Source organism: Fundulus heteroclitus, chromosome 5 (assembly GCF_011125445.2).
Source record: "Fundulus heteroclitus isolate FHET01 chromosome 5, MU-UCD_Fhet_4.1, whole genome shotgun sequence".
NCBI lineage: Eukaryota > Metazoa > Chordata > Actinopteri > Cyprinodontiformes > Fundulidae > Fundulus > Fundulus heteroclitus.
In genome coordinates, this window is record NC_046365.1 from 8,691,144 (window position 1) to 8,712,037 (window position 20,894).

General features: G+C 41.3%; 1 pseudogene; it reads right to left on the reverse strand.

Annotated features, from left to right (window-relative positions):
• Nucleotides 1–2,599: 2,599 nt before the first annotated feature.
• LOC105924208 lies at nt 2,600–4,140 on the reverse strand (annotated as a pseudogene).
• Between the last annotated feature and the right edge of the window lie 16,754 nt (nt 4,141–20,894).

Sequence of the window (20,894 nt, forward strand, 5' to 3'; positions counted from 1 at the left end):
CCATCAGACCGGTGCTGCTGAGGGGGAAGCTGGAGGACTCTGGGGTGGACAAACATCTGGCTGACTGGACCATGGACTACCTCACTAACCGCCCTCAGTACGTGCGGCTGCACGGCTGTCAGTAAGAGGTGGCACTCTGCAGCACCGGGGCCCCTCAGGGCACCGTTCTGTCTCCGTTTCTCTTCACCCTTTACACCTCGGACTTCACCTACAACACGGACAGCTGCCACCTTCAGAAGTTCTCTGATGACTCGGCCATTGTGGGCTGTGTGTCTGAGGGGAACGAGCTGGAGTACCGGTCGGTCATCATGAACTTTGTGGACTGGTGTGAGAAGAACCATCTGTGCTTAAACACCAGTAAGACCAAGGAGATGGTGATCGACTTCAGGAGAAGACCCCCACCTCACTCACCTGTGAACATCCAGGGGCAGGACATAGAAACTGTGGAGAGTTTCAAATACCTGGGTGTTCACGTCAACAATAAGCTGAACTGGACTCACAACACATACGCCCTGTATAAGAAGGGCCAGAGCCGGCTCCACCTCCTGAGGAGGCTGAGGTCCTTTGGAGTGAGCCGGCCTCTGCTAAAAACTTTCTATGACTCTGTGGTGGCCTCAGCCCTCCTCTATGCTGTTGTCTGCTGGGCTCCTGGCAGCACAGAACAGGACAGAATGAGGCTGAATAAGCTGGTGAGGAAGGCCCCTTCTGTCCTGGGCTGTACTCTGGACTCTGTGGAGGAAGTAGCTGAGAGGAGGGTGTTGTCCAAGCTCACATCCATCATGGATAACACCTTCCACCCCCTGCACCAGACTGTAGAGGAGCTGAGCAGCTCCTTCAGTGCAAGACTTAGACATCCTGTCTGTAAAAAGGAGCGCTACCGCAGGTCATTCATTCACTATCAGACACTATCAGATTTTACAATGCTGCACTGTAACTGCAGCATTGTAAAATCTGACTGGTGTAATAAGTAATGTGCAATAACTAATGTGCAATAATCTAATTAATACACTTTCCTACAACCCGTGCAATAATCCTGATGTAGTGACTTCTGCTGCTATCAACACCTGAACATAAGTCAGTACACATGTATGTATGTATGTATGTACAAATGTATACAATGTATATGCACATATATACGCGTAGGTATGTATGTATGTAGGCACATAGATATATGTATATATTTAAGTATATAGATATGTTTATATATATATATAGACCACTAAGAATGTAAATGAGACATCATATGCCCATTCCTATTTCTTTTTTTGTATTTTTTTGGTATTCTTTTTGATCCATTGTATATATGAAGATTCACTGTATATAACTGAATGCACCTTCCCTATTCTGCACCTTCTTGTATGAGCTGATGTGACGAGTGAATTTCTCCATTGTGAGATCAATAAAGAATATCTTATTTTATCTTTCCGAGAAATATTCAAAAAGAGGATCTTCTGCAGTTTCACAATGGACTTGAATTGTCCAGATAAACAGGTTAGTATAGCACAAACACATTTTACAATAAGTTGATTAAGTATACACAAGCAACATTATACATCATAACTATTAAAGGTATTATAAGTTTATATACATTTCTTCCAACACCTGCTCACTTTCCTTTAGTTCTTACATCAGTAAACGAATGGAGCTGGGCTGAGCTTTGTTTACGAACAGAGGCAAAGGCAAATTTATTTGTTTAGCACATTTCAGTACAGAGACAATGCAAAGTGCTTTATATGATTAAAATACAGAATAAAAGCAAGTAGGAATAAAATGTAGAAACATAATAGAACATGGAAAAATAGAAACTAAAAGCAAACAATAAATACAGTTGGACTACAAAGTTGAACTAATGATGTTTCAGTAAAACAGTTTAACTAGAACAGTCAAAGGCAATCCTAAACAAATGTGATTTTAATCTTGATTCAAAAGAATCCAGGCTTTTAGCATTTTCACAGTTTTCTGGGAGTTTGTTCCAGATAAGTGGAGCATAGGAACTAAATGCTGCTTGTCCATGTCTGGTTCTAGGTATGCAGAGTAGGCTGGAGCCAGAAGACCTTAGTTGTCTGGATTTATAGACTAACAGAAGTATTTTAAAGTCTATTCTCTGAGATACAGGGAATCAGTGTAAGGACTTTAGAACTGGGGTGAGATTCTCTACTTTCTTAAGCCCCATTTATACTACCCTTGTTAAACCGATCCATGCTGGGCTCGGTCCGAGCTTGGATCAGTTAACCAAGCAGAGCTTGGTTCTGACGACCATTTACACATCACACTATGTCGGTTCCTTGGTTCCTCGCCTCCTAGTGACAATCTACGGTACTACTGCTCTCTAGTATTGAAGGAGGGAATCAAGCGAATCAAAATGGCGGCACCTGTAACATTCAGGAAGTTATGCTTGATTATTATTATGATATTCCATGTTTGCGGAGAGTCAGGCGAAGACGGCAACTTTTGGTGAATTTACTTAACAGAATCGGCTTTTGGGACGTGGATAAGACAAACGAACGTCTAATAAGGATTTACAGACGCAGGAAACAACGACAGATGCTGAGGTTCATCACACTGCTAAGCAGAATCATCACTGGAAATCGTGTCACTAGGGAAGCTAGTATTTTTATAAATGTCTGAAATTTCAGCTGGCTGTAAGGAGATGACGCAGTCTGCTCATGCACTCTTTGTTATAAGAGAACCGGGCTACTGAAAAACCGAGCCGAACCCTCCTATTGAGCTGGTCTAGATTTAGCACGATCTGGTTGTGTCTGGTTCATTTCAGTTTGTGTTCCATTTACACTCAATAGTTATCTAAGGTACGGAACTCAGACCGTTCTCGGCACGGTTAAAAAAGGGTACAACTATTCCTTTCGATGCCTTTCTTAACCTCTTTGAAGTGAAAGATTTTTAAAGCTATCTGCTCAGTTTCGTGATTCTTCCCACATTCAAACAGACACGCAAACCAACCATCACCAAGGTAAGCCAGGTCTGAGTAAGCACTGGGTCCTTGATACAGGATCCAGGGTTCGCTCCATGCCTTTGGATCAGATGGGGTTTTGTTCAGAAACACACCTAAATCACGCCTTTTACACTTATGGCTTGGGTGGGTGTATAACAGCCATTGGGTGGCAACACCTTCTGCTGCAGCTTCAGTTTGAGCTGGGAAGGAGACCACACTTCCCTGGCAGCCTCAACCTGTTTCCCAAAGCTTTTTCTCACTATGTATGGTAAAGCTTTGTCCTTCACTGTCACTAGAAGCTTCCACCCGATACCGTCCCTTACTGCGGGCATTGCAGTAGATGAATCTGCCACTTGCATCAGAAACCTCAGCCATTTGACACTCTATTGATTTTCCTTCAAGCAAAGAGCCAAAATGCCAGCTTTTACCAGAATCATTGCTGTACAGGGAGACAGCCCGTGGAATAGGTTTTGCAGGCTTCACACCTACATAAACATAAGCTGGAACCATTAGTGTCCCATTCTCTGTTTGAAGCCCATGACCTGGCCCCACAGCAAAAGTGACACAATCAACAGGTAGAAGGTCAGTCAATTCAGTCAGTCCACTCCAGGTTTGTCCACAATTCTCACTTGTGATGTAGCAGAGGCGGGCTTTGTTGTGGTAATTTTCTATTTGCCACCATTCAGTGCAGTTTCCTTCTACACAGATGAAGAACAAGAAGACTTTTCCTGTTTGCGCTGTCGTACACTGGGCAGGGGTTCATGGTGCGGTATCCATCAATGTGTGCCTCTTCCACCACTCTTTGCTCGGTCCACTGAAAAACACATCATTCAGAGGTGTTAGTGAAAAACCTGAAAACAAAGTGTGTCTTGTGGAAAATATAGACAAATTACCTGCACTGTATAACGTTCATTCTCCTTTTTTAACTCTCCTGTTTTCATAATCAGCCTCTCTGCAGCCTCATCAGCTTTTCCATTCCTTTGTTCAGCAAAGACCAGAAGATTTTCTTCCACCTTCGAAATCGCAGGAATCCGTGAAAACTTTTGTTGGAATATAGTTTGTGGAACTTCTTCGGAGTATGATCTGTCCATTGCTGGTGCGTTATGAGATCTGCACAGAGCAGCTCAGTGATGGTCTCAGTTTAGCTGAGGGTTTTATACTGTTAGTTTGGGAGTGGCAGTGCATGAAGGAAGAAGAGAGAGTCAAAATCACTGCTTCCATCTCTCCCTCTCTTACACACACACACACACACACACACACACACACACACACACACACACACACACACACACACACACACACACACACACACAACAACCACATCTGAAGATTTTCCATCAGATGAACTCCTGTCTCTAACAGTTGTTTACAGATTATCTTGTTGTACAGATAAATATTATCTTGAGAAAAAGGAAGAATTAGTAATCTCCATTAAAATGGAGATTACTAATTCTGATCTTGAACTTTCTCTTTGTAAATTATCAAATCCACAATCTCAACAGTTGATGAAATGTTTTTTTTCCCCACCGTGCACAGCCAAAGTTCCCATTTATTTGGAACCTGCTGTAACATGCATTCTTATTATTCTTATCTTCTTAAATAAGAATGCATGTTACAGCGGTTTCCAAATAAATGGGTGAGTAATAGCCAATGACTAAATGAACTTTGACTGTGCACGGTGGGGAAAAAAAAAACATTTCATCAACTGTTGAGATTGTGGATTTGATAATTTACAAAGAGAAAGTTCAAGCTTTTAAGTTTAACTTCATTGCAAAGATACATAATATCACCTAAAAATCCATCTCAGCTAGAAAAATGTACGTCCCCAGTAAAAAAAATTGCAGTATGAATGTTCAAATTGTCTCTTCTGAGAACTGACGAGGACAACTGCAGAAATATTACCAGAAACCTGAGAAGATCAAAAGCAGAACTAGAACATCTCACCAAGCTGAAGTCAACATAAAAACGACTGTATGCACTAATATCTTAATTTTTTCCAACCAAATCACAACAGTTTTTGTTCTTTTAGCAAATCATTTAATTAGTAGATAATAATAATAATAATAATAATAATAATAATAATAATAATAATAATAATAATAATAATAATAATAATACATATAATTTATACTGCACTTTCCATCAAAATATCTCAAAGTACTACAGGTAAAAAAGAAAAAAAGCATAAAAAATAGTAATTAAAAGGCCATTTTTAGAAGAGAAAAAAAAACATCTAAAGGGGACCAAAAGCTTTGCTAAAAAGAAATGTTTTAAGGCCTTTTTTAACACACTCAGTGGATTGAGGTGCCCTCAAGGTGTCAGGGAGGGCATTTCACAGATGTGGGGCAGCAGAACAAAATGCCCTATCTCCATTTGTCCTGAGTCTGGTTCTGGGAATGTGGAGGAGGTTTGAGTGAGTGTAGCGAAGGGAGCGGGTTGTCTTCTGTGGGTTGATAAGTTCTTGGAGGTATGTGGGGGCATGTCAATGGATGCATTGATGTGTGAGGAGGGAAACCTTGTACTCAATCCTGGTGAGAGAATAATGAAATTAGTGATTCTTCCAGTAAATGTGAACTATGGTCTTCCTTGATAACCCTTTTCTCTTTCTTCATCTTTTCAAGACCTTTCAATTTTTTAGAGAGAAAAAATTATAATCATGAAATATTCAACTCCACTATCAACCACAATACTTTTAAAGAAAGTACTGCGGCTAACAGTTCAAGACAGTAAATGTCAGGTTCAAACACCTAAGACATTCATTAAAAAACACAAAAAGGAAAGACAACAGATCTTCTCTTGCAAGAAGAACGGCAGGAACACACTTGTGTGTCTCCCATCGCTCTGAAGTGAACCTGTGCCTCCCCTTACTTTTTATTTTCCCAGGGAAGCAAACTGCAATGATGACCTTCAGCTTCACAAATTAGCAGTTCAGTTACACAGAACAATTGAGCAATCAGTTCTCAGAGAAAGGAGTTGCTTCATATGCCGAGGTGCAATTACTCACAGTTGCAGATAGTGCTGCAAAAGATGAGCCATCTGAAAGACACTTTAATATCTGAATAAACTCAAACGTAAAACCTTTTTAATACTATTGAGTAAATACAATGAATATGTAAAATAAAAGAGCATATAGCGAATAGTAAAAATAATTCTAATAGTAACTGTTATTAAAAAATACTTAGATCCAGACCAATATTTAGGCTTTAGCCAAAATAAACTGTTGAATCCCAGCAGTTTGGAAGCTGTAACTTATATAAAAATATTAGTTTCTGTTTATTGTATTTAACTATCAAAGGGTCCAGGACACATTACCATAAATTGCATCGCATTCTGGAGTTTATTTGTTGCAAATGGGTCAAACGTCGCTTCCATTTGGTGACGTAATCGGGGGAAGCAAAAACATAAACACCCAATTATGGGCACAGTCACGCTAATCTGCAAACAGATAATTGTTGAGCTAACTTTTCATCCGTTGCCTCATCCCTCACACTAATTGTAGAAATGGTTTGTAGACCGGTTAGCGTCACCTTTATTGGGTTTTGATAAGTACAGCAACAACTTTCACAAGATGTTCACCCACTGTTTCTGTCACTGTCCTGATTCTCACTACACATCCACACACACTTCTTGATAGCAGTAGCAGCCACGGCTCCAAAAAGGGCCACTGTTAATGGCTGGGCTGTTTCTTCTTGCCTTTCTTGTCATAATATGGTCTTAATATCTGCTCCTATTTCTCAACAACTTCCTAATAACACAGAGATGCTGGTATTCACTGCTGTGTGACCTCTTCGTCTGTTATATGCGCAGCCGGGTTGCTCTGGGGACCTGAACCGTTCAGACAGAAGTCTGATGGTAGCCACATTTAATTAGTAGCATAATCGAGCTTTCTGGGTTTGTTGATGGCACCGCATGAGGTGGAAGGAGACTGGACTAAGTGCTGGGCTTTTAGGTCGACGCATGGTTCAGATGGAGTCTAATTTTTCCAACACACCTGTTAGCTTACTGCCTAGCCTATGGCAATCCTCAAGGGACATTTAACCAGAATGTAAAGGATGGGGAAACATGTTTCTAGACAGCAATTATGAAAGTGATTTTTAATGATACTTTTCAGTTCAGAAATAGTGCACATAATATAACAATGATTTTCTTGATGTTACAACAAGACGTAACCAAAAGGTCATGATTTATTACATGTTTCTCAAAGAGTCTGATGGTAAACAGATCTCCGGGAAATGCTCGTGCGCCTTTCACACAGGATGCGGGTTGCGCTGCACTTGTAGCGGACTTCAGCGCAGCGCTGGAGTGGCTCAACACTACCTGAGGTGGTGGGTCATTTGTTCTGTTGTCAGTAGAAACAGGTAGCTGTCCCTTTCCAAGAAGCTAGCACCAACACTAGCCATTTTGCTTCCTGATCTTTCCGGCTGATGGTCTGATGGGCTAGTTTCTATTGTCCGAGTGTGAATTAGTCCGGGTGAGGAAGGCCACATCTGTCCTGGGCGGCACTCTGGACTCGGTGGAGGAAGTAGCCGAGAGGAGGGTGTTGTCCAAGCTTACATCCATCATGGACAACACCATGATGTGAAGCGTAAAATCAGGAAGGCTAAGGACAAATACAGGAGGAAGCTGGAGATGAAACTGCAGACCAACAACGTGAGAGATGTGTGGAGTGGGATGAGGGCCATAACAGGGTTCCAGAAGTCCACTGGCATGGGGTTGGAAAGTCGCGTGGACCGGGCCAATGAACTGAACTTATTTTTTGATAGGTTTGATACTGCAGCTCACCCCCCACAACACCCCACTGCTGACTTGCCTACAAGGCCCGATCCACCTCACCCCACTCCTCCTCCTCCTTATAGACCCCTTGTCTGCTCCTCACCATCCCAATACACATCCATCGACCCCCCCCCCCTGCTCACGTCCTCCACGATCTAAGGTCCTCACCCCTCCCCCTACTGCTGCCACTACAGTGTCCTTCACACCTGACATGGTGAGAAAACAGCTTACCAGACTGCATTCCGGCAAAGCTGCAGGCCCCGATGGTGTATTCCCCAGGGTGCTCAAAGCTTGTGCCGACCAGCCGTGTGGTGTACTTGGCCTTGTCTTCAGTCTGAGTATGCACCTCCAGATAGTCCCCGTGCTGTGTAAATCGTCCTGCATCGTTCCTGTGCCAAAGACGCTGCGTCCTAGTGGCCCTCAGGACTTCAGACCGGTAGCACTGACGTCCCACATCATGAAGACCTTTAAGAGGCTAGTCCTGGAGAAGCTAAGTCCCATGGTCAGGCCCTTCACTGATCCACTACAGTTCGCCTACCAGCCCCGCCTGGGAGTTGAGGACAGCATCATCTTCCTGCTGAACAGAGTCTACACTCATCTGGACAAGCCAGCGAGCACTGTGAGAATCATGTTCTTTGATTTCTCCAATGCCTTCAACACCATCCGCCCGGCTCTACTGGGTGAGAAGAAGACGGCGATGCAGGTGGAGGCCCCCATGGTGTCCTGGATTGTTGATTACCTGACGGGCAGACCACAGTATGTACGCCTGCAGAACTGTGGGTCTGATAGGGTGGTCAGCAACACTGGGGCCCCTCAGGGGACTGTCCTCTCCCCTTTCCTCTTCACCCTTTTCACCTCAAACTCCAACTACTGCACTGAGTCCTGTCACCTTCAGAAGTTTTCTGATGACTCAGCAATAGTTGGCTGCATTGAAGGGGGTGATGAGAGTGAATATAGGACAGTGTTGGACAACTTTGTCACTTGGAGTGAGCTGAACCATCTGCAGCTCAACGTGACAAAGACTAAGGAGCTAATAGTGGATATGAGGAGGACAAAAACACCTGTGACCCCTGTTTCCATCCAAGGGGTCCCTGTAGACACTGTGGAGGAGTATAAGTACCTTGGAGTGTATCTTAACAACAAGCTTGACTAGACCGGGAACACCGAGGTGGTCTACAAAAGGGGCCAAAGCCGACTCTTCTTCCTGAGGAGGATGAGGTCCTTTAACATCTGTGGGACGATGCTGAGAATGTTTTATGAGTCTGTTGTTGCCAGTACGCTCTTCTTTGCTGTCACATGCTGGGGCAGTGGGCTGTGGGCTGCAGACAACAACAGACTGAACAAAGTAATCAGGAGGGTGGGGGATGTTGTGGGGGAGGAGCTGGACACTCTTACGACCGTAGCAAAGAGGAGGATGCTGTCCAGGCTACAGTCCATCTTAGACAATATCTCACACCCTCTCCATGACACACTGACCCAGCAGATGAGCTCTTTTAGCAGAAGGCTCCTCTTACCCAGATGCACCACTGATCGCCACAGGAAAGCATTCCTGCCTGTGGCCATCAACCTTTACAACACCTCCCTCAGTTATTCTAACACCCCCCTCTGTAACTGTCATTTATGCATTCTCTGCACTGTTCTTGCACAAGTCACTATCACTTCACTGGGATTCCCAAGGTGAAGTGATATGACTATTGTGATATGGTAATACCTTGTGTGAAATGTTGTAAATATATGAAGAGTTTCATCGCAAAACGAGATATATCCATTTTAGCATTTTTGAGAAAAATTACTTTTTTTACTATAATCATATATAACAAAGGAAGAAAACCATATAATCTTTTTTAGACTTTATTTCATAAGTGCATAAAAATACTGCATTAAAAATATATTGAAAATGTAACATTTTTGAGAAAAATGTAAATTTCATAACTTTTTTTGCAAAACGCAACATATCCAAGTGCAAATAATTTCACAAAGTGAGACATATCCATCTCGGATTGAAAATAGATTATAAAACAGCATCTTCACATTGCTACTGCTTGAATATTATTCAAACTGATTTTATGACCCCCCCCCCCCCAGACATTCAACTGTCAGTAAACCAACATAACTTCCTGAGATTAACTTTTTTAAAACAATTTATATAAAACACTGTGTAGTGACTGTAAAACTGTAGTAGCTTAGTATTTCACCATCCTAACTGAACAGAATAAGCAAATTGCACAAATTCATAGTGCATCATCAGAACAAATGACACAAAGTCAAAGTGCATCATCAGAACAAACAACCTTCATAAACTCCTCATTCCTCATTTTCAGTCTCCCGGTTAGAATGAACATCACTGTCAACCTCGGTGTTATAACTTGCACAAGACAAAGCTTGGCGATAGAACTCAGTGACATCGGCTGAAGCTCCAATTTCAGACAGAAGGTTTGCAGCGTCAGTCTTTTTTGCTGCCTTCACAGTAGACACCATCTCAAGAGGCTTTGGGTTGAACTTCCTCCATTGCTTTCCACGTTTTAGAACAAAATGGTAGCAATATTCTGCAGAATAGGACGTTTTGTAACCAATCTGATCATTCCTGATACACAGCATCCGGGCGTCACTCAGCTTGAATGACCTTTGTAATTTAACAAAGTTTTGTGTTTCAGATTTAAAGTCTCGTGCATTCCAATCAGTGCCATAGATGTGCAAGTTACCGTGCTTACGTAATATTGCATAGTAGTCTTTAGGGTGCAGGATTGTATCCTGTTTACGTATCATCTGCTCAATCCGCCCAAACACTCTGTCAGCTGGCAGAAAACTATGTCCACGAATGGGGAATGTGAATTCAATTTCAGTGTCAGGAAATGCAGACTTTCGTAAGGCACAGAGCATGGACAGTACATTCATATTCTTTTTCTGCCCAAAGCAGGAGTCACTGAACAGTCTGAGTTTAGTTTTTTGATGCAGAATACCCTCCAACCGAACTCGAAAGCAGTCGTCCAGTGCAGAGGCAATCATGTTTGAGTCCTTTTTGTTTTCATGCTCCATCCACACATAAAGATGGACATCATTTTTTGTTTGATTACTGACTTCACCATGATGTACCACCACGGCAAACAGATACAGGTAGAGCTGCCTTGAATAGTATGCCTGCCCGATCGGTGTTCGTGGCAGAGCCATGTTTTGCATCATGTCAAAGCAAACGGTGAGTGCATTGGGGTCCACAATATTCAGCTGGTCGTAAAATACTCGAGCTCGTCTTCGATGCAGGATGAACATCGCACTTTTTGTTCGTTTTTCTTCATCTGTCAAACTTGGATCCTTCATAGAGAGTCGATGTTTTGTGCAGGTGGCACAGGCATCAGTTGCTGGATGCCCAAACCCGAGATTAAATTCTTTGGAAAAAATTGTGTAGTACAAAGAGTAGCTGACTTGGTCGTGGTTCTGTTGTTTAAATAGTTCATGCATGCGTCAAACTGAAATATCAGAAGGCAAATATTTGCGTCCAGGGGCTCCTCTCCGTCCATAATGACTTGCACGACAGGTGAAAGTCTGTATGTGTATCTTGACCTGCTCTCGCTTCCTAACCACTTCTTCAGTATTGCGCAGCCCTCCGTGGTTTTCAGGACGAGGCTCTGCATTGGTGGAGTAATACTGGGCGATGCGGGATGGTCTGTCCTTGCTGATGCCTGAAATGACACAAGAAAAGCACAGCTTAGAATAAGAATATACATGTCATGAAACCAAGGGTGTAACTTTGTGTTGAATGTTGGTGGGGACGGCTCATAGGGAAAGGGAGCTACCTGCGCGACGCATTTTTTTTTTTTTTTTGTTGGAAAGGATTACAATATTCATTAACAGGAAAACAGATTCAATATTGATTAACGGCTTGATACCCCTGCCTTCCATCTGAGATTTTGACATTAAACCTAAACTTTGAAAGAAGCCCCAGCACAGACTCATTTAAAAGTGCCAAACACCTGCCTTCTTCTGTCACTCACTGACACAAACCGCTGACATATTTGATCAATGTCTAAATTGTCTAGTTTTGTTTGGTGGACATGGCACACAGCAGCATTGTTAAGCCTTACTTGAGTCATTGTTGGACCCCCTGCAGCGTGACGTCACACCTGCAAGATCCTATCCTTACCTTCCTGCTAGATTGCAAAAAGCAGCTTGCTCATGAGTTGTCAACATAACACGCTAAATCTTAAATGTACGTGGACATATAAAAGAAAAAGGGCCGCAGTGCTTGCTACTGAATGTCAACACTATGACAACTAGATAACAAGGTCAGGAAAAAGTTTTAATTAAGTGAAGCCGGGATTACAACAGCACAAGAAGCTTCAAATAAAAGGTGTTCTTTATGTTCAACCTAAATACCAACTCCGATAGACGCTCAGTAGAGCAGGTGTTTAAATTATTCAATCACTGCTGCGAAAGCTTATTGCAGTAAAAGCTAATATACCACAGCCATCACTTAATAAACGCAAAATAAACAACCCTCTAAAAACGGAAAACTGTAATGGACTGAAAGTCCTGTTTTTTATGTGGGAAATTATTTGCGTGTCTTTTAGTATAATTCTGATATATTGGCGCTGTTGTCTGTTTCTATGGTAACGATACTGAATGTAGTGCAGCTGACATAACAGGGCGGGAAAAAAGTGGTTTGAGGTTTTTTTTCCAACGGTTCAGTTATATTTTAAATAAGGTATTCCCTTATTTATACACTATTCTCTATTCTTTTACTACTTTAAGTCACTCCTGAGTAATATTAGGTCTTATTATTTCCACAAGTCCCTCCCACCTGCAAGTCTGAGTCCACTGCTATCCCTGAATCGGTTAGCATGCTTGTGGCCTGCTGAATGACACATATACAACAATAGAACCTTAAAATGTCCTTTATTCCTTTATCTCACACATCTCATCAAGAATATTTTCACAACACTGTTTGCATTTTACCTGAAAACCCATAGCATCTTCCACTGAGGAAGCGATCTGAATTATATTTGTTCCCTGTTAGAAAGAAGAATAACCTGCATTAAATGCTGTCATGTTTTGTTACTGATTTTAATTCGCCCAAAAAAACTTACACGTTGCTGCTGTTTGGTGAAAAAGCTCCGGATGACAGGCAGCTTTTTCGGTGGCATTTTTTGCCAACCCTGAGTCCAATAGGTTAGCTACCGGTTAAATTTAATGAACACTGCTGTGTAGCTATCTCTCCTCCTGTCGATCACATCAAATGGTGGGAGTAGCAATAGCGGGGGCTTTTGAAAGGAAGCGACAGGGGGGGGGGGGGGGGGGGGGGGGGGGGGGGGTGATGGGGAGAAAGCGAGAGGCAACAGATTTTTTTTTTCCTGAGGAGCGGCGGAGTTTTTTTTTTTTTTTTTTTTTTTTTTTTGTCGGGGTTTGTGGACGGTGAGCAGCGGGGAGAACTTTTTTATTTTCTTTCTGAGGAGCGGCCAGAATGGGGTTTTAATCAGATATACACAGCACCGAAAGTAAAATACGTGTACAAAATATTGGTGGGGACTGTCCCCCTACCGGTCAAGATTGGTGGGGACATGTCCACACCAGTCCTTAAGGAAGTTACGCCTATGCATGAAACCAAGATCTATTTCATCCAAACAGATGCATAACTGCTTACGCAATCGGCTTTCCCCTACAGAACTAAACAGAAATGTAGAAAATGTCCTCCCCATCTAAATTGTTTGTCTCCTAAAATAATCATGATAATAACATTAATAATAATAATATTGCGATATACTACTGTGACATCTTCTTACCCATCATTCCTGACCCATCTTTTGTGTTTGCTTTTATTGTAACTAAGTACTTTCAAAAAAGTAGACACTAAGAGGACAAAGATTTTTTCCTGTCTGTATTGTTTAATGTGTGTTTGTCTTATTTCTCAATTTTATGATACACAAAAACAAAATAAATGTATTTGTGATGGTGACAAAATAACGTTTTATATTATGGTGTGTACCCATCCTCTCTAACACTTCACGAGACAATGACAGCTTGACATAAATAAATTTAGCCTCAATGTTCATAATCATCTTAACCTAAATAAACACCGAAAGGCAGCTACTTTAAGCACTAGGGATACGAGCAGCTAGTAGCTAGCTAGCAGCTAGCTACTAGCTGCTAGCTAGCTAGCAGCTAGTAGCTTGCAGAATTGGCGCTGCTGACGTTATCAAAAAGTTAACTACGTAAAACAAGAAAACAAATCTGACTTACCAAACACTTTAACAAAAGTTTTCTTGCAAACTGGAATCTTCTTTGGGTGTTCTTTCTCAGAGTGTGTACTTCATAGTGACATCCTTGTGTTTTCGAACAATTTCATCTTGCACACGCCGGTGTTTTGGTTCGGAAATGTCCATTAAACTCAGAAAAAAGGCATCCTGGACTACCTTACTAGGATTGTCATAGAATTTGGCATGATTTAGAGCCAGGTCTGCGTCCGTAATGAGATCAGCATGACACAGATGAGGATTGTCTCTTGCATTGTGATCGCAGGAAATCTGGGGAATTTTTCCGCCACCAGAATGCCTGATTTTGCGCTTTTTCTCGCGTTCGTGGTATTCCGTAGATCGCCCCCGCTTCCGTGGACGAGGGGCGAGTAGTATTGGTTCCTCTAAGCTGTCAAAAGTGTTAATTTTCTTGTGTTTGAGCCAGTTTTGTGCAATGTTTTGTTAGCAATGCGGCGAGCGTGGGCTTCGTCTTCTTTGTTTCTGCGGCGGACCAACGCGTGCGCTGATTGGCTGAGAGGATGCATCGCTGTTTTTGTGGAAACGTTCAGGCTTGTATCGCGTTTTGAAAAGAAGGCGTGTTTTAGAGCCTCCGTGTCTGTGGGATTTAACTTGTTTTGCTGAAAAATGATTCAGCACCCACATTGCCCTCTCCATCAGCAATGAATTGGTACGGGTAGTTTAAAAAATTCAAATTTGGCGCATATCGCGTTTTGCGATGAAACTTTTCATATATATAACAATGTGTGTATTCTGGAGCATGTAACAAAAGTAATGTCCCCCTGGGATCATTAAAGTATTTCTGATTCTGACCTTTCAGCCCCTGCACCAGACTGTAGAGGAGCTGAGCAGCTCCTTTAGTAACAGACTTATACACCCGGTTTGTAAAAAGGAGCGCTATCGCAGGCCATTTATCCCCGCTGCCATCAGACTTTACAATGTCACTACACTTTAACCTGCCGTAATAACACTGTAATCACTGTGCAATAACTATTTCATACACTGTGCAATAACCTGTGCAATAATCATGTACACTGCAATAACTGTGCAAGAGCCGCCCGTGAAACTGGACACTGTCTCTCTTCCCCGTTCAGGACTTACCAAGTTCTATCTACTATAATATAATCTCGTGCATTCAGAATTTCTTTTACATCAGCCTTTCTGAATCATCAGTTTGTTTAAAGTACAGGATTTTTATTTACTTAGGAAAAGCAAGTAAAGATTTTCACTCCCAAAAGACATAGTGGACCCCTGCAAAGTGCAGGAATTACTTTCTTTGGTGTCAACCTTAATTTCAGTGAAGTGAAAGATTTTTAAAGCTATCTGCTCAGTTTCGTGATTCTACCCACATTCAAACAGACACGCAAACCAACCATCACCAAGGTAAGCCAGGTCTGAGTAACCACTGGGTCCGTGATACAGGATCCAGGGTTCGCTCCATGCCTTTGGATCAGATGGGGTTTTGTTCAGAAACACACCTAAATTATGCCTTTTACAGTTATCCTTGGGGTGGGTGTATAACAGCAATTGGGTTGCAACACCTTCTGCTGCAGCTTCATTTTGAGCTGGGAAGGAGACCACACTTCCGTGAAAGCCATGACCTGTTTCCCATGTTTCCATTAACCAGCCTTGGAAACCGTGACGTCAGACCACTGTTGTGAATTCGTATTCTCAAAGAAAAAATCTGTATTCTCAAACAGCCGCCGCTGTTTGTGTTCATGAAGAATAAAGCCCAAATTTTAACTTGAAATTTGTATATATTAGATATTGAAGTTGTAACTGTTTAAAGTGTATGTTGTATCTTTTGCATGATATTTCAATTATTATGAGTTTACAAATGTTTGTTACGCACAGCTTCTGACTAATATGCACACAGCTGTGCTTTTATGTACAAGTTTATTTTGACAGTGATCTTACCTCATACCGCCATCCCAAACCTCACAGTTGGCGAGGCGATTTCAGTCTTGTAAAGCTGTCGCCCCTTTTCCTCCTAATATAACACTGACTATCGTGGCCAAACTCCTCTGCAGTTAGACAAAACAAGAAATACCTTTATTGACCCATAATGGGGAAGGGGAAAGAAAAAACAAGAATCTAAATAGCAGTTGAGACAGATAGGTGGCATGAATATGATTAACGGGCACAGCAATTAACGGGCACAACAATTCCTAAGCACAAGGAAATAAAATAAAGAAGCAGTATCTGTCTAATGATAAAGAACCTTGAATATGGCAAAAACTAAAGAAAATGACAAGGAAATGATGAAAATATATACATAAAAAACTGAAGGTCCTGAGACTGGTAATATATAATATTTCAAGTAATATCATCTTTTTTGTCATTGAAACATACATTACAACAAAATTTGTTCTCTGCTTTTAACACATCACCCTTGGGGAGCAGTGGGCTGCCATGTGCGGCGCCCCGGGAGCAATCTGGGGTTAAGGGTCTTGCTCAGGGACCCAGAGTGCAGGCGCTGGGGATTGAACTGGGTACTGAGTGCAAGCGCGCTGCTCTAACCACTAGGCCAACACTCCCCATACACCGTGACGCAGCTCAGTAGGCAATTTGGGGTTAAGTGCCTTGCCCAGGGGCACATCAACATGTGGAAGCTGGAATCGAACCCACAACCTTCTGGGTGCCAGATGACTACTCAACCCATCAAGCCACAGTCGTCATTAAGTCATCCCGGTGCAGCTTTTCCTACAACACCTTTTCCTTCCACACAACTTTCTATGAATAATCTCGGATACAGCACTCTGTGAACAACCTGCTCCTTCACAAGGGTGTCCGGGACATCTGTCCAGTCAGCAGTCTTCCCCATGATGGTGCTGCCTACTGACCCAGACTAAGACCTGTAGGACTTGATTGAATTTGACTTTGTAAAGTGCCTTGAGCTGACATGTTGTCAATTGGCACTGTATAAATGAAATTGAAATGAAACTTGAGTTGAGTGTAGAGGCTCAGGGAACCTCTGCTGGTGTTTATTGTCAATTAGTTCATAAGGACGTGACACAAGTTTCTGATATTTAACTTTTTCACAATTTTTGAGACACATTTTTTTTTGTTTGTTATCTGTGAGCCATAATCTTCAAATTTGCAGGAAATAACAGCTTGAAATATTTCACTCTATGTTTAATGAAAATATATGAGCTTCATGTTGTCAAATAAAGACTAAATTTTAATCTACTGGGTTTCCTTAGATAGGAAACATTTTTACAACTCTGCATTATCCCCACAAGGATGTCACACACGCATTTCATTTTAAAACACGTCCGTCTTTCCTGATAACCCGACATCCCCGTGGTGTTTACACTTGTGCATTTTTGAACAGATGAATATGGCACCTTCAGGAGTCTGGAAGTGGTACCCCAGGCATAACCAGAACTTGTGGAGGTCCACAAATGTCTTCTGGATTACTTGGCAGACTCCTTATGTTCATGAAGTCACACAAGGAACCAGCATGTTGCTGTTGTTGACCTACATCCACATAGTTGCCTCCCTTTAATCTAAATGTTGTAAATCAGAAGCTCACAAAGCCATGAAATCATTATTTGGGCTTTTCTGAACTGTTTAAAGGCTAAAATGAGAGCACTTTCCACTGGTGTGTAAAGCTCTGACTTTTAAGAGAGTAATAAAAGGAATTACTTGTGATCATTACTGATTTAATCTCAGACAGAGAGAAATGTGTCTTTTGTTACAGTGTATATCTTTTCAGCCCTTTTTGTATCACGTCATGTATTTTTGTTAGGGCTGGGCAACGATTAAAATATTTAATCGCGATTAATCGCACTGATTAATCGCGATTAATCGCGATTAATCGCATTGTATTTACAAACTCCAAGAATGAATTCAAAAGTAGTGTAAAGAGCACTTGTTCTGCTGCCATATGAACAAAAGTGTTGTAACATTTGTAGCACTTATTTTATACTGGATATTTTCAACCCATCTATTGAATTTAGTGCACTAGTTGATCTTTTCTTCATAAGAGAACAGCAGCACTGCAGCCAAAATATGGCTGTTTTTGACCTGCTGTATATTAGCCAGTCCCTAAGCTTGATGTATCATGAAACTGTTGACCTTTTGGGTTTTGTGGTTTTTATTTTATTATTACAATTAAATAATAATAATAATAATAATAATAATAATAATAATAATAATAATAATAATAATAACGTTATGTTCAGTGTTTTTTTGCTAATCCACCTCTTATATATTTCAATCCTTATGTAATTTTGTCTATGTTGTGTGCACCTGCCTGTTGCTTTAATCCTATAAATTTCCCCGTCGTGGGATAAAAAAAGGATTAGCTAATGTTATCTTATCTTAAATAACACTTTTTAATATATGTACTGGGTTCCTTTAAGGTCTTAATTACATGTTATGTGTGGGCTCCAGTAACATCCATCCATCCATCCATCCATCCACTGATCTACCTGGATGTTCCCTGGAGGACTGAAACGCCTCAGTCAGAGACGTCAGTCTGTGGGTCTGTCGGGGCAGTGAGAGAAGTTTCGTCTCCTCTCTCCGTTTCTGGGGCTCGACGTTTTCATGTTTTTTCACGTGCTTAGATAAATTTGTTGTGTTTCCACTGAAATGAACCGGCTTTTTACAAAACATACAGCTTGATTTCATTTACGGGATTAAAATAAAGCCAAACGGTGCTACTTCCCCTGTTTTTTCGCTGCTGCGGTCTCTCTCAGCTGTTTGTGTATTAAGTTTGTGTGAGAGCTCAGTGGGCGGGCCAGGCTGAGCCTGCGTGCTGATTGGCTGGCGCCGCTGAGCCATGTACGAGAGGGGAGGGGGAGGAGGAGTGCTGCCGTGACAGCGCGCTGCAGTCAGCGCGCCTGCTGACTGACACTGACTGAAAGCATGGGAGCAACATGCGTTAATGCGCGATAAAATAAATATCGCCGTTAATAGTCTAATGAATTAACGCGAAATTAACGCGTTAACTTGCCCAGCCCTAATTTTTGTTTGTGCAAAAATCTCTGGAAATGTCTGATAATCTTTTGACATCTGGCTTATATCCTCTTATCCTTCCTTAAAGCACTTTGTACTTTTAATAAAACTGCTCAAAACTTCAAAATGTTTACACGTGTATATCTGTAATGGATAAAGTAGGAATTACAAATAAAAAGGAACAGCTCATGATAAATAAATGCACAGTTAAAGGATATACAAGAATAAGCGAAACAATTTAGCAAAAAGGAATATAAACATTGCTTGTCATTTTGATTTGATTTTCCACAAATTTTCAGCATACATTTTATTCTTTGTGACTCTGAATATAGGTTCTAAATTTATTATGCATATTAGAAGTACAGAGCATTTATTTGTCCCTGTTAATGTTACACGTGTTTATGTTTTGATGTTAGCAACAAAGTGCATTTATTACACAAAAGAAAATCATATTTCCCTTGTCTTTCGCAAACACTGGTGCTTCTGGACGTTTTTTTATCATTGGTTTCCTGGAAGGATCCAACCAGGAAGTGGAAATCCTCTGAGAATTTATCTGCTTCTACAAAATTCTCTTGTTGTTTACATTTCCAAGGAAAAAAGATTTTAACTTTCATTTTAATCTTTCTAAATAGTATTGTAGGGTATGCACACGCTGAACTTAAAATTGTTCTAACTTAGGCAGCTAAAATGAGAGTACTTTCCAAAGCCTGCTGTCAGGTCTAAACACCTAAAACATCATACAAACAGGGAAAGAAAGGCACAGACGCAGTTAGTTAAGTTTTACTTGCGAGGAGAGTAGGAAGATACCGTGCAGTTACAATCTCCCACCCATTCTGCCGGACTCAGCGTTCTCCTCACAACTTTATTTAGTTTAGGGTGGTCCCTAGTTACATGTCTGAAGCTGCACTAAAGAGTGGGGATCATAACAGCTGCAGCTTCAGATAGAGAACATAGCGGCAGTCGGGTTTCCGAGAAGTATTCAAAAAAAGGATCTTCTGCCGTTTCACCATGGACTTGATTTGTCAAGATAAACAGGTTAGTATAGGACAAACACATTTTACAATAAGTTGATTAAGTATACACAAGCAACATTATACATCATAACTATTAAAGGTATCATAAGTTTATATACATTTCTTCCAACACCTGCTCACTTTCCTTTAGTTCTTACATCAGTAAACGAATGGAGCTGGGCTGAGTTTAAGAACAAAGGCAAAGGCAAATTTATTTGTTTAGCACATTTCAGTACAGAGACAATGCAAAGTGCTTTACATGATTAAAATACAGAATAAAAGCAAGTAGGAATAAAATGTAGAAACATAATAGAACATGGAAAAATAGAAACTAAAAGCATACATTAAAAACAGTTGGATTTCAAAGTTGAACTAATGATGTTTCAGTAAAACAGTTTAACTAGAACAGTCAAAGGCAATCCTAAACAAATGTGGTTTTAATCTTGATTCAAAAGAACTCAGGCTTTCAGCACTTTTACAGTTTTCTGGGAGTTTGTTCCAGATAAGAGGAGCATAAGTGGAGCCTGTATCTCACTGGCTCCCTGAGATACAGGGAGCCAGTGAGATACAGGGAGTCAGTGTAAGGACTTTAGAACTGGGGTGATGTTCTCTACTTTCTTAAGCCTCATTTACACTACCCTTGTTAAACCGATCCATGCTGGGCTCGGTATGAGCTTGGATGAGTTAACCAAGCCGAGCTTGGCGCCCATAACATTCAGGAAGGTATGCTTGATTATTATTATGATATTCCATGTTTGTGGAGACGACAACCTTTGGTAAATTTACTTGACAGAGTCGGCTTTTGGGAAGTGGATAAGACAAACAAACATCTAATAAGGATTTACAGACGCAGGAAACAACGACAGACGCTGAGGTTCATCACACTGATAAGCAGAATCATCACTGGAAATCGTGTGTCACTGTAGGGAAGCTAGTATTTTTATAAATGTCTGA